This window comes from Cupressus sempervirens, chromosome 2, assembly GCF_028749045.1.
Source record: "Cupressus sempervirens isolate cs-2001-9-10 chromosome 2, ASM2874904v1, whole genome shotgun sequence".
NCBI classification, from domain to species: Eukaryota; Viridiplantae; Streptophyta; class Pinopsida; order Cupressales; family Cupressaceae; genus Cupressus; species Cupressus sempervirens.
In genome coordinates, this window is record NC_143119.1 from 268,715,065 (window position 1) to 268,730,182 (window position 15,118).

The 15,118-nt window shown below is 34.3% G+C and overlaps 1 pseudogene; it reads left to right on the forward strand.

Annotated features, from left to right (window-relative positions):
• The first annotated feature begins 4,435 nt into the window (after nucleotides 1–4,435).
• LOC149572090 (ATP-dependent zinc metalloprotease FTSH 2, chloroplastic-like) overlaps nucleotides 4,436–15,118 on the forward strand; it is a 35,007-nt pseudogene continuing 24,324 nt past the window's right edge.

Here is a 15,118-nt window from a genome sequence, read left to right on the forward strand (position 1 = left end):
AAAATACAATGTAACTTCCTTTGGTCAGGAGGAAGTGAGAAGAATAGGTTAAACTTGGTAAGCTGGGAAACAATATGTAAACCTAAGAGAAAAAGAGGCTTGGGAGTGAGAAGGATATCTGATTTGAATAATGTGCTTCCCACTAAGGTGGGGTGAAACCTGATGAAGGAGGAGGAAAATTGGTGTAAAATTCTAAAAGCCAAGTATTTGAGAAATTTGAAATTCTCTCACTGCACCTGGAGAAATGATATTCCAATGGGAATAGATTTGGGGAAATATTGTGAGAAATATAACTCTCTTGAAAGAAGGTGTGAGGTGGCTAGTGGATAATTCTAATTACATTAATTTTTGGGAGGATCAGTGGCTTACTAATAAACCTTTAACAAGAACAAAGTATGGGTCCCTTCAGGATCACCTTGAGGAGCAGATGGGGAATAAGTTTGTTGATTTTATTGGCCTAGGGAGGAAGTGGAAAAGGGTGAAATTGCAATAGAATGCTTTAGATGGCAAGGAGATGATTGAAGAGCTGAATGGTCTACTTGAAGGGTACAAAATATAGGAGTAGACTAGAATGATGCATTCATTTGGAAGGCTACTTCGACGGGGGAATTCTCTATAAGATCTACTTATAATTTAATGTTTGATAAAGCCTTAGAGCATACTTACTGGGGGAATATATGGTTTAATCATTTAATCCTAAATATTAATATTTTCTGGTGGACAACCATTCATGGGAAAATACTCACTACTGATAACCTTATGAAAAGGGGTTTTCAATTATCCAATAGATGCTATTTATGTAAGAAAGTGGAGGAGAATTTTACCCATTTGTTCCTTCATTTTAATTATACTTATAATGTTTGGGGGAGGCTACTATAGAAGTTGGAGGTAACCTGGGTGTTTAATAAGGGATTCAAGCAATTTGTTGAGAGTTGGCATGGTCCTTTTCCTCACCCTTCCTTGTCAATATGTGGAATGTAATCCCCCCATGTTTTCTAGAGTATTTGGAAGGAGAGAAATAATAGAGAATTTAGGAATGAAGAAAGAAGTGAGGAGGTTTTTGTGGACAATATTTGCAAAATTCTGGTTGAGAACATGAAGTGCAATAGGTGGAGAAAGTCGATGTTCCCCCCTAAATAGCTGGATATCAGAATTTCCAAGTGTTGGAGTTTGGAGGAGGGGATAATGGAGATTGATAATTCCAATCTATTGGCAAGGAGAAGGACATGATGGAAACCCCCAATAGAGAACTGGGTCAAGCTCAACTTTGATGGCACTGCCAGAAAGGATAGATCAATGGGTGGAGGTATAATTAGAGATAGCAAGGGTAGGATGCTATTGACTTATACTAGACAGCTAGGGAAAGTGTCCAACAATATTGTGGAAGCAATGGCTCTTTATTGGGGTCTAAAATTGGTGATTAGTGTGGGATGGGAAAATGTGGTGATTAAAGGTGACTATAAAATCATTATAGAGACTTTTAAAGGTATCATGAAGGAAGGGTGAGCTATTAAATGTTTTATAGAAGACATCAGACAATTATTAGTTATTTTAAATAGATTTGAATTAAATCATATTTTTTGGGAGGGAAATAGGGTGGAAAATGGAATGGCAGCTTTAGGCTTAAATGTGAAGGGGCTAAGATGTTGGAGGGAATTTAATGCCTTGCCAAATTTGGTAAGAGATTTAGTGATTAAAGAAATCAAGCATGATAAAATCTAGTTGGAGGATCATTTAAAATTTTTGTGACTTGTTGCTGAGTAGGCAGATAGGATAGAGTCATTATGGATAGATGGCAAGGAGTGGCAGAAAATGTACTTGTGGTAATAAATTTGCATAGCCCAAAAAAGAAAGAATTTTCAAGTTTGAGATGAAAGGATTTTTAATGATTTTTTTGTGTGTGTCCTTGTACATTGGGATGGGTAAAAGTTCAAATTTTAAATGGTTTGAGAGTATTGGGAATGATGGAAAAGATTGGAGAAGAGGTAGAGGCAATTGACATGTGACATTTATGTCCAGATGGAATGCTACTATTATTAACAATAAAGGCCTTAATGCTCACTTATGGGCTATTATTTTTATGCCTAAGTGTGACTTCATTCTTAGTAATTGCTTTTGTTTTGGGAGAAGAATAGAGTTTTAGGGAAAATTGCAGAGATGGCAAGAGATTTTTTAAGAATTGAGCCTTCTATGATAAAGGAGAATGCTAGGAAGCCATTGGTGTGCTACATGCTGAAGGAAGGTGGTTTCATCCCATTTATGGAGGTGTTGAATGAGTACGATGAAAATTGTTCCCTATAGTTTGTCAATTCTTGGGAGGACCAACAAGTCACGATTAATGGCATCTCATTTCATATCTCTAAGGAAGTCATCTCTTTGGCAATGAGTCTTTCTATAAAGGGAAAGGAAATGGGAAAAAGTGACAAGGGTGGCTAATGAAGTGAGTCTGCAATGATTCTTCTTGGAAGGGGAGGAAACTATTCAAGATAGAGGAGGATTTATGCGAGAGAAGCTCCCTAAGCCATGGAATGATGTCTGTCTAATGTTGATGAAGTACCTAACTTTGGAAGGGAAGTATGGTGTCTATTATTACTATCATTTTCATCTCCTAAACCATTTTCACCACCGTGACTTAATTTTTGTTCCTTGCTTTCTATTACATGATTTAGAGGATACAATTATTGATTTAAAAGAAAAAATGAGGAAGGGTGTTAATTATACCAGTCTACATCAAGGGTTGATGTTCTGATTATATCAATTTCACCTTACTTTGGTCCCTCATAGGATTCTTGAGATTGATATTCTTGCTCACCCCAACCCTTGGTCCCAATAGGTCCCCCTTAGAATCACAACCCTAGAGCCCCTACCCCATAGCCTTTGCCTAGTGGGTCCCTTATTGAGTTGAAGCCTACCCCCTTGGGTAAAAAATAGAAGTTAGATAAAGGTAAAGATAAGGAACTAGAGGAGTCAAAGGATGAGGGGATGGGTGATAGGAGGAGGTCTAGGAGAATTGTAAAATCAAATGCTCAAAGGAAACTAAGATCAGGAGCCTCATAGGAGGAGGAGTTAGATTCAAAGGACATGGGCCATCCTTAAAAAAGGATCAAAGAGAAGGCTTCAAATTTTGGTGAGGGGAACATGGAGTAGGAGGAAGTGGAGGTTTCCTCACAATTTGGCTTAGGAGGTGGGACTAAAGAGAAGATAGAAATAATGATTGTTTCAGCCACTAGTGGGTTGGGATGTGTGGACTTAACTTGGGACCAGTTCCCTAAAACTATAGATAGGGTAGCCTCCCCTATTATGATATCCTCTTTTGTTAGGGTTTCTTCCAAAGATAATGCTAACCCCTCAATTGTGTAGGATGTCACTAAGGAGCAAGTGGATGGCTATCATTGTGACAAGCAAGAGGTCACCGTGGAGGTCCAAAAGATGGCTAACAATGAAATGTGGGAAAGAATTTATGCTCTGGAGGAAAGAATGCATATCTTGACTAAATTTACTATCAAGGTGACACATGCTATTGCTATGATGCTACACTTGCTTAAAGACTAGGAGGGTGATTTTCAAAAGGAAGACTCCAAGATGTTGTTTGACTTCCTTGCAGAAGATTGGGCTAATATCCTCCTGGGGAGGAAGGATGCCAAGAAGCCTTAGGGCTCTTTCCTCCTATTTTTTTATGTTGTCTTTTTGTTGGTTGTTGAACTTTGTTGGGTTTAAGGTGGTAATGCCTTTGTTTTTATGTTTCCTTAGTTTTTTTTTAGTTCTAGTATTCTTTTAGCTATGTTTTCAAACAATTTTTTTGTGTTATAAGTGGTAGGGTGTAATTTTGGTTAGTGGTAATTTGCTAGTGGATCACTAATTTGAGAGTTTTATGGGCTAGCCTCCTAGTTTTTGGCTTCTTTTAATTCAAAATAATTTTTTTTATAAAAAAATAAAATTAAAAAATAAATAAAAAATAAAATAAATAAATAAATAAATATATAATGCTAGTATATTCACCATAAAAATAGACCCATGAAAAATAAATCTTCATAGAGAGCACAGGGTAATCCATTTGGTTAAAGGATTCCTTCATTTATTTTCATCAGACTTGGCAGTCCTCTTCCCCCTATGAGCATTCAATGCCACTTTTCCCTTTCTTACTTTTTTGATACATATCAAATAAATGTTTTGAATTTATCCAGAGCATCATAAACATCCATCCTTGAATTAGATGAGGTTACATCATGATTTTTATTTGATTCTAACATGTCATGCAAACCACATTAGATATGGAATGATGTTTTCAAGCCATCCCTTCCTTCCAATGTCTTTTTCTACCTAAACAGTAGCCGATCCACAATAGTTCTCAATCAAATTTGAATTCTTTGTCTACATAAACCCTAATTTTTTCCATATTAAGTTTCAACAATAAATGATGCAAATATGATCTTACTCAAGATTTTTTGAGTATTTAGACAAAGATCAAGTGAGAAAAATGGACATTTCTTAGAATGAAATGGTGCGTATTATGGAATTAGTGTCTCCTAAGATGGGAATAAGATACAAAGAGTCTAAGTGTAATTTCGAGGGACAAGCCATGAATTGATCAAAAAATTGAAGGAGAAAGTTGTAAATTTTTCTACCCATCCATTGCAAGAAGATGTGTGGGATGTCATCTTTAATCTATTTGATAACTTATCCTTTCCTTTGATTTTGATTGGTACTTTATTGATATTCTCTAGAAGGTCTCAAAGTGGTCTAGGAGGTCCTAGGGGACTAGGTTTTCCTTAGGGTTAGGAAGATCTAGGGAAAATTTTTAGTTGGAGCCTCATGTTAGTGTAACTTTTGATGATGTTGTTGGGGTTCATGAGGCCATGCAGGATTTTGAGGAGATTGTAGAATTTTTGAAAAGGCTTGAGAAGTTTACGGTAGTGGAAGAAAGGATTCCCAATGTAGTTCTATTAGTTGGTCCTCCAAGAACTAGTAAAACCCTACTAGAAAATGCTATAGCTAGTGAAATAGGGGTTCCCTTCTTGTCAATTTCTAGGTTTGATTTTATAGAGATGTTTGTAGGTGTGGAGGCTTCTAGGGTTCATGATCTATTCAAGAAGAACAAGGAGAATTCTCCTTGAATTATATTTATTGATGAGCTTGATTCTATGGGAAGAAAAAGAGGGACTAGTATTGGTGGAGAAAATGATAAGAGGGAGCAAACCCTAAATCATTTACTTACTAAAATGGATGGATTTGGAGGAAACACTAGAGTAATTGTCATTGCGACCACCAATAGAGTTGATGTGCTCAATCCAACCTTACTTCACCATGGTAGGATCAACAAATAGGTATTCTTCCTATCATATTTATGAGAAAACCTTGAAATGAAAACCTCTTTTCTTCAAATAGTTTTTAGTTTTGAGTCTTGTGGTAAGTATAGTTGTTCTTATATTTGAAAATTAGGTTTTTCTAAGTGATGGGCATTACTGAATCTACTACATGTTAAAGTAATCTTTCAATGCTTAGAACCATGAGTTAGATTCCAAAAAATATTGACAAGCTTTAACTTTTATGAGTATCACTATTTTAGTATTCTAAAGATTGCTTTTGGAATCAATTATGTTTTTTTTAAATCTTATACATCTAACATATTCAATAATTCCTCATTGAAAAAAGCGTATTGACATGGACAAGTTCTTTTAGAAAACAAGATAAGTGTTTAAGTTTTTTATTGTTGCATTTTCCAATTTGAACATCTGTTGAGATGAGTGGATTTAATTTTACCATTTCTTTCTCAAAAAGGAATTCATTAGTGAAATGGATTTAGTTTTTATCTTCACATGATCATTATTATAGAATAGATGAGACATTCCATCTGTATGTTCAAATGACTGACAAGGATTGTTACTGGAATTAGTTACATATGTTGAGATCACACTCAAGGATCCATCATGAACATGATGTTAACATTTGTACAATGATGGACAAGTTATTTTAGAAAATAGGGCAAGTCTTTTAAGTTATTTTATTCTTGTATTTTTTGGAAATATAAGAGGAGTAACTGAGAGGGGAGGGGTGAATCAGTTACCACTAAAATAAATCTCAGATCCCTTGGATGTTAGTACAAAATAAATTTTGAGAGCTGAGTACTGTTGATGCTTGGTAAACACACATAAAATGCTATAACTCAGTAAATACTAAATATGCTTGATAAGTATTAACATGCAAATCTTTAGATGTTATCTATGATTATCACTACTTTAACTTGGTTGCAAACACATAAAAGAAAATAGCATGAACACAATTGACACTAGGATTTAACATGGAAACTCAATTTTGGAAAACCACCAATTGCAACTAGTTACTATTTTCACTCTTCTGAAGTGATCCCTATTAGGAGCCAACCTTGTTAATAGTTACAAAACACATTAATAGGTGTGACCTTGTTAGAGGATTTAATCACCCTAATAGGAGTGACCTTGTTAGAGGTCTTTAAAAAATTCAAAAAAATTTCTGACTTGTTAGAGGGTTTACAAATAACTATTAAGACAACTCTATTACGAGATTTAGATCACTACTACAATGGTTAGAGAGTAACAATGAGATGACCCAATTTGAATACAACTAAATTGTGAATTACAAATCTTGAATCTGGTTTGTACTTGATCCTTCCTAATTGAATATATATTTTCTTCTCCTCAAGGATATTCTTCTCATACTTCAAATTTTCTTCCTTTCTTTATCATTAAATCTTTAATATATTCACACTATTTTTTTGAATCCACAACTTGACCTTATACTTATATCTTTCATATTGTCAAGTCTGCTCATACACAACTTAGAATAACTAATATTCATCATCTCAATTAGTTAGAACCAATAGATAAACCAATTAAGCTTAATATTCCAAAACAAGAATATCCTTTGCTAGCCATGTTGGGACTCAAAATTGAAGCTCTGATTTTGAGTACCATTGAAAAATCAAGCCCTATAAGTTCCTTTTAATGCATGCATACCCAACTATACTTGTGAGGCCTAATAGGTGTTTAATTTTTCTAGCACCATGAATTTAGTATGATTATGTGTTCCATGAAGATAAATTTCAATTCTGAGCCATTCTGTGAAGTCCCATTTTGAGCAATGTCCAATTCTGCATTTTTGCTCAAGTGTCAAACAATGACAAGAGGCTATGTTTGCAATTGAATATCTTGCACCTAGTAATGTTTCATAACTCTCCACTTTGGGAGCATTTAGTGTCCATATTAGAGAACCTATGTTTCAGATTTTGAGTCATTTTGAATAAGTTTGACTAGGTTTTGAATCCCTCAAAGTTGCTAATTTATTGTTGTCATTCTGATGTGAATTGTTCAAAATTTTGGGAGGCCCTATTTGACTTATTATAACTTTGACCCAAACAACTAAAATGAGAAAATTCATTTTGCATTGCATTTTAGAGGTTAGAGACTTGCTACATTTCAATTTTGAGATTATGAAAAATCCATTTGATCAATTTTCAAACATGATTCCAAATGCAATTTCTAAATTTTTACTAGTGTCAAGAAAGGCAGAATGGTCAGTACCCCTGTTTGTGATATCATAACTCTAAACCCATGATAGGTGAGATAAAATGGATTGTACCACTATGTTCTCCTCTTTAAATACTTTGAGTATGCCAAATTTGCAAGTCTTGATGAATCCATCTGCATGCTTTCCTAGGTCCATTCCATTTGCAAAAAAATGTTTTATGCCATTGTTTTCAGTCTTCAAATTCTGAGTAGCCTTCTTTGACCATTTTCCAAATGCATCCTATTATTTTTCATGAGCCATAATTGAAGATTTATACTATCCTCATGATAGTGAACCAACACTCCAATTTTCATTTCCCCAAGCATTAGTTTGCCCTATTTTTAGAATCGAATCTGAACACAATTTATTGTTTTCTGACATGTTTTCTTGTAGGTAATTCTAAAAAGGAAACTTTGATAGTTAATATCTTTGGACTGACAATTTTTCATGAGATGAGATTCAACAGGGTAAGAGTGTACATAATAGAAAATTAGTATGTCTAATTTCAGAGCTTGGTTAGGTGTTGATGTTAGTTTTTAAGGCCAATCATAGGACCTCTTGTCATGAAACTGATAGTTTTTAGGAGAAGTTAGAAAATGAGTTTTAATGGATGGTTTAGAGGTCATATGGTTTTCAATTCTAGATGTTCAGTAGGCCACTCTGAGGATTTAGTTGTTTGAAAATGAAATTTTCTTAGTTGGACCCACTTTGGGGACTGACTAAATTGTATCAAAGTGATAAGGTATATTGGGGATTAAAAATCTTCTAAATGAGAGAGTTATAATGATTGTAATCATTAAAATTTTAATATGAGACCACATCACACTCCAAGAGGAGTCTTAAAGTATTACTATGATGGATTAGTGGCAAGTTGTTCTATATCATGCAAAGGAAAGTACCACATGGATTTGATAGCCAAATATGGAGCGTTTCCATTGATTGTCCCAAGAATCTCAGCCCTACAACAGATGCTAGATGGATTTGAGTCATTTCATGGAGTTCATTTTATGAAGGGGAGGATGTGGATCTTTCCCTCTATATAAGAATAAGACTTGTCTATACCTCAATAAACTTAACAAAATAAAGAAATTAAATAGCAATGAGACTACCATTGACAGGGAAAAAAGACTCCATTTATTTCCAACTTGCCAATCATTGTCTAAAAAGAAACATACCTTATTTGGATACATCAGAAGGAGAAGCTCTAAAAAATCTTGGAGCATAAGATGTTCATGTAGATAACTCAAAATTTACAGCTGTTGATGTTTAGATTTCTGATCATAAGCTGTGAAAAAGTTGGTTGTTGCTATGTATGGGTCTGACCCCTTTCAATAGTAAGGTGTCTTGATCATGGTAGAATGTATGAAGTTCACTTATGAAGAACATACTTTTCATGTCAATCACTAACCTCATAATCTTGGGCTCGATCTCTCAAATCATAGTCTCAATCACGCTCACGAGCATCACATAGAGAAATCACATAAGAGCCCTCACATTGAAAATGGGAGAGAGCACAAGCATAAAAGTAGGAGGAAGCCACTGGAAGGGAATGGAGAGGCCATGATAGGGGATCAAAAATTGTCCCACATTGGAAAGTGAGGAGGCAAAGCAAGAAAATATTAGTGGTAGGGAGCAACGGAGGGGCCTTGTAAAAGAGAATTTTGTTATGAAAGGCCTTCAAAATAGATGTGAACAATGAAGTGGGATTTAAATTCATCTCGTGGGCATGCAACTCACCCATAGTTTTCAAGCAAGGTTTCTATAGCTCCATCTGTGTACATACCCAATTGCGAATAGATCAACTCTCCATTAGAGAATTACATAACAAGCTTGCTGAAGCTTAAGGACAAACCTAACTACACTGATAATAGCAATAACTACACTAACTCTAATGGGTTTCCAATAACACCCACCATTAATGGAAAGGTTCTTGTGGAGAGCTGCATTTCAAATATTTCTAACACTCCATTCATCCCATCCAAAATGGAAGGCACCATCAAAGGAAGCTATGTGAGGAGTTGAAGCCATGGCATGAAGAGTGAAAGGCCCACATTGATGGTATGAGCATTACCTCCCTCTCTAGAAAGGAGACACCAACTTGAGATTGCTCCAGCCTATGTTAAGGAGGGAGGAGATTTTAAATTTGGAGCCACCCACCATCCATAACACCAGTATTCAGAGCATTCAAAGACATAATGTTTAAAATGTAGGGATGAGTAGGGGCAGAGATAATGAAAAACTTTATCCCACATGCATCCATGAGAGGAGTTTACTAATGTTTAAATAGTATTCAACTCAATAGATAAAGTTACTTAAAGAAACAAAGGCTTTTGGTAGGCCCAACTTGTGCATGGGTCCCAACTAGCTAGATTTGGAGGAAATTTTTTTTTGAATAAACATGCTGACATCCTTAGTTGACTAGAGCCTTCAAGAAAAACCTAAGAGAGACACATGACATCCAAGAACCAACCACACAGTGATGTGGCGACTAGATTCCAAATGAACCAGATCATGCCATGTGGTAGATCTAACGGTAGTCACTATGTCACTAAGGCAAAGTTGCAAGGTAGTTAATCATGCAACATGGCGAATGACCATGTGGCGATGATGTGTCAAGTTGAGGTGGATAGTGAATGGGTGGTAACTGTTAGTGAGGTGGACAAATAAAAAATTGACACATGGTAGAGGCTTTAGATGTGGTGTGCTTCCTGAGGTACTGACATGGCATAAAATGACATGTGTTGCAAGGTTGTTATGTCACAATGATGATAGAATATTGATTGGGATAGCAACATAGCAACTGATGGTATGGCATGATGATGTGGCATGATGATGTGGTAAAATAGGAAGCCAATAAAATGGTGCCACATGGTACCTAGATAGAGGTTGCTAGGTGACTATGTAGGAAACAAGCCAATCTAGTGATGACATGTGTCAAGGTTGGTTAAACTAAGTTTGACCCATATTGAAAAGTGAGGGACAGGTTCTAAAAATAATATTTTTAAAAATGTTCTCCCAGAAATCATGTGTAGGGTAAATTTTTTTAACAAGATTTGAATTTAAAGCTATATTTTAACTTTTGAAAAAGTTAAATGTTTGCTGAATGCAATTTTTGAAGCCTAGCATGAGATTGATTTTCAAATCAAGATTCTGGGAGTCCGCAATAGGTGAATATAGGCATATTGTATATCGTCAAAATTAGGAGAATACAAACTTTCTAATTCTGGAGTTTGTTTTCACATAGGAAGTCACTGGCTCAAGTTATAGGCAGAAATGTGAAATTTGGGCCTTCTCAGTGAAACTAGTGAAATTGAAAATATAGTTACAAGCCTGGTAAAAACACATGGTAAAACATTTTCTAGGTTAATTTTGAGGATACTATGCCATTTTGGTATGATTTGGCTCTAGTTTTAAGTTGTAAGGAATGTTTTGTTTTTCAGCTATGATGAATTTTAAGATTGAAGTTGGTGTCATGATGGAAGAATTAGACCTTTTGTGCAATGGAAGAGGAAATGAAAATATCTCTAGGTTAGGATTGAATTCTTTCATCCTATATATGTATTTTCTCTCTTTCATCTAGGGTTGAAAAATGTTAGGACTTGGAAACTAAAGTAGAAATGGGTTCATGGAATTGATGAAGTCTAAATGGAAAGTATCTGGGATGTGCTAGTTCAAGACCATGAAGCTATGCTTTGGCTGTGATACCCCTTCACATCCCATCAATTTCTCATTCCCACCATTTTCTCTCTTGTATGAAAACATATGTTTATTGTACAGTCTAGTTTATTAGGTATCTTGTGAGTCAATTTCATGCATTTTTGACGTATTATTTTAAGGAAATCAATAAAAAGAAAAATAGGTGTTGAGTTTCATTTCAAATCTTGTCTCCTTTATCATCGATTTGCAATTTTTTATGATATTTGAACAAAGATTCTAGATCATAGTTGCAGTCCCTTAAAGCAATATGTTTTTTCATTGTTGCTTATAATTCAATGAGTTATGTAAATGTTTTAGGGAAATCAACAAGGTTGCAGGTGTATTGAGGAGGATATCAGGTAAGAATGAGATTTATATTGAACTTTGATATCCAATTTACAAGGTAAATGGATAGATCTAGAGTCTTAGCATAGCATATGTGTTTTAGATATCCAAAATGCATGAAAGAGATTTGTGAATTTTCCCACTGGATGATGCACTGATCAACTATAGGATCATTAGCTTGTTTTCTACACTTGGTTTTCATCTACTTTCCCCACTTACATAAAATCAAATCAAATTCAAATCATCTTTATATTTTATGTTTGAAGAGCTAGAATAGAATGCCCTCACTCAGCTTATGAATTGCATTGTCTTGCATTTACCTATTGTAGATCTATGTTATTAAATGAGTCAATAGGAGAAATAAGAGTTTCATCTACTACTGATAGGTTCATATTATATGTTTAATTGCACTGGTACCATATAAGTGAATCTGAGGTACATCCGCCTAGGTTTCGTAGAGCCTGAAGTAGAACTAGGGTCTAGCCTTATAGTTGGCCAAGTTTTTGAAAGGGTATGTCAAGGATGGAATTAGTTGCCCCTAAATGTATTTTTGTCTCATCAAGGTAATATGGAAAGGTGTTTCAGAACACCAACAAAATGGTGACTCTGCTAGGGAGTCTATGAAGAAATTCCTTGTTTAAAGTACTAGAATCTCTAGTATAAATAACATTTTCAGAATTTGTGTGATAGACAAACCTTGGGAATTTGAAAAAGATTCAATACATCAGGAATAATTTTCTACAAAAGAAAGGTTATGAGGTGTTTTCCATTTCTCTACTAAAGATTCATGTCTCCCAGTTGTGCCTTATTCTCGATAGTAGTAGTTTTGAAAGGATTACAATGATTGTTATATTGATGTCATTTAAATGTTTTGATAAGTTGCTGTTAGAATTTAGAGTTAATGTCAAGTTCTTTCACTTTGTCAAGAGTGTGAAATTCCCAACTTGTTGTATAAAGTTTTCAAATCCCTATTGTAAATCTTGGACCAGCTTGTTATGATCTAGAAGTTTGGTAAATCTTTCCTCACTAAGTGAGTGGTGACTCAAAGTCATATCTCTGTACTAGTGCATTGTGAATGTAAAGGTATTTTGATGGAAATAATAGTTGGAATGTAGATTTGAAGAATTTATCTCAAGATTCTTGACAATGAGTGAAAACGTTGTAATGGATGTAGTGCAAAACTTACCAACTCCAAATGAGATTTGAATATACTATTATTTGTAGCATTGAAGTAGTTTGTAAGAATCAAAATTAAAAGGCATTTTCCACTGTCATTTGATTTCATTTACATGAAAGTAAGCTTTACAAAATTTTCTCCATTAAGTGGTATTTTCAGCACTAAGTAGGAGATTGGTTTGGTACATTTCAACATACTTTGTGAGAGATAGATTCAGAAAAAGTGTTTTTGCATTTTGAAGTATGTTTGAAGCTTTGAATTGGTATAAAATTTTAGATTTGCTACAAGTTACAAATTCTAAAAGTAATTATGGTGAATGAGTTTTAAGTTTGTGAGAAATATCAAATTTCCCTTCACCTAATATGCAGTTCATGGATAAAATTTGTAGATCTATCTTTGCCAAGAGATATATGCCACTAAATTTTGATGGCATTCATGGTTTCCAAAACTCTATACCATATAATCCCAAAAAGTATTTGCCTAAAGTTGACAGGAACCATGAAATTTTAGCCAGTCATCATGTTTAGTGTTCATTGACTTAATGGGTGACTATGAAATTTCTCATAAAGATGTGCACATGAAGTTGTTCATTAAAACTTTAGAAGATGATGCTAGGGATTGGTTTTCCATTCTGTCAACATATTCTATTTCATCTTGGGATGAGTTACTTTCAGCTTTCATGAAGTAGTTTGGGGAAAAAGTAAGCATCTTCGATTATTTTGATAAGTTCTTGAAGATCCAAATTAGGAATGATGAATTAGTTCCTAAATTTAACATCAGATTTGCACAGGTTTTAAATGATATTCTTGAAAAGTGTAAGCTAGATGATCAAGTGTGTTTAGTGGTTTATCTTGATGCATCTAATAAAAAGATGAGTTACCTATTGAGAGATAAAGAACCTAAGACTTTGCATTAGGCATTCATGAAATCAATAGAGATTGAAAACAATATAAAGTATAGCTTAACTAGGAGTCACTTCTCTAGGAATTTTTGTGGGCAAGATGAGATGCAAAGGACAAATCAATGTCAAAAGGAGTTTTTGATTTCAGATCAAAAAATAGGTGAAAGTTATTCATCTCAGTATGAGAACGAGGAAGTTGAATGTCATGTTTCAAGTGATGAAGGTAAAGTTTCTGATCTGATGTATTATGAAGAAGCATCATGTGAAGACAATGATGAGATTTTTTCATCGAGTCAAGAAGAGGATAGCATGTAGTACATGTTCATCTTCATGTGAATCTGATGCAAATCGGGAAGAAGAAAGAAATGATGGAAGTGAATACTCTTACGAAAGTAAATGTATGAGTTATTTTTCTAAATTTGAAAATGAAGTTCCGTTTTAGAGTTATGTAAATCAGCTTGAGGTTGAAATTTTTGAAGAAGAGTTGTCTACACAATATGAAGAAAAAGAGATTATCTACAGGGATAGATTACCTAATTGAATAGATGAATATCTTGAAGATATATGCACTAGTAACTAGCAATATAAAAATGATTCTAAGGTTAATGCATCAACACCTATTGATAAAATGAAATAAGATTGGTTTTCAAGACATTTGAATCACCTTAATGAAGACAATGAAAATAACATTGTTTTATATTCTACATGATTCGTTGATGGAGTGGATGTTGTGTCTTTGTGTGATGATTCTGATTTTTCTTCTTCATATGCTAAAAGTGTCCATGACAATAATGTTAGAAATGATTTCAAAGTTTTCACAAATCCATTGGATGGTGAGGAGTTTGATGTTGATCAACACATCACTTGTTACAATATCTACAAAGGAGCTTTGCATGGATTTGTTAGCCCACTTTCTAAAGAGCATATGGGATGTTCAGATTTAATTAAGGATGAATTCAATTGTGATACATTGTCCTATTTATATAAGAGATCATATTTTTCTTCTTTAGGATATGATAGTGATTATAATGATGATGTTGCATCTCATGACATAGATAAGAAGGTGTTTGATGAAGTTGTTAATGAAAATTAGCATGCACCTTGTAATAAGTGACCTTTTTCCCCATGTTGAATATGAAGCTTTCATATTCAAGAGTGATAGTAGGCATGATTCAATTCATGAAGAAGATTTTCAGTTTGATTATGATATCTTTGAGCATGCTGATTAGAACTTTCATAATGAGTAGGTTGTAGAGAGTGATCATATTTTTTATATTCGTTATGAAAGTGAAGGTGTAAATTCTATTTTGCTAAGTGGTGTGTTTCAAGATGTGTATCTAATTGGTGAGACTAATATGAATAATATTTTTAGTTTACCTCACGCACATTTGGATGAAAATCAGATTTATGATAGAGGTAAAAACTTTTGTTGAAGTTCGATGGCCCAGGGCTATCGT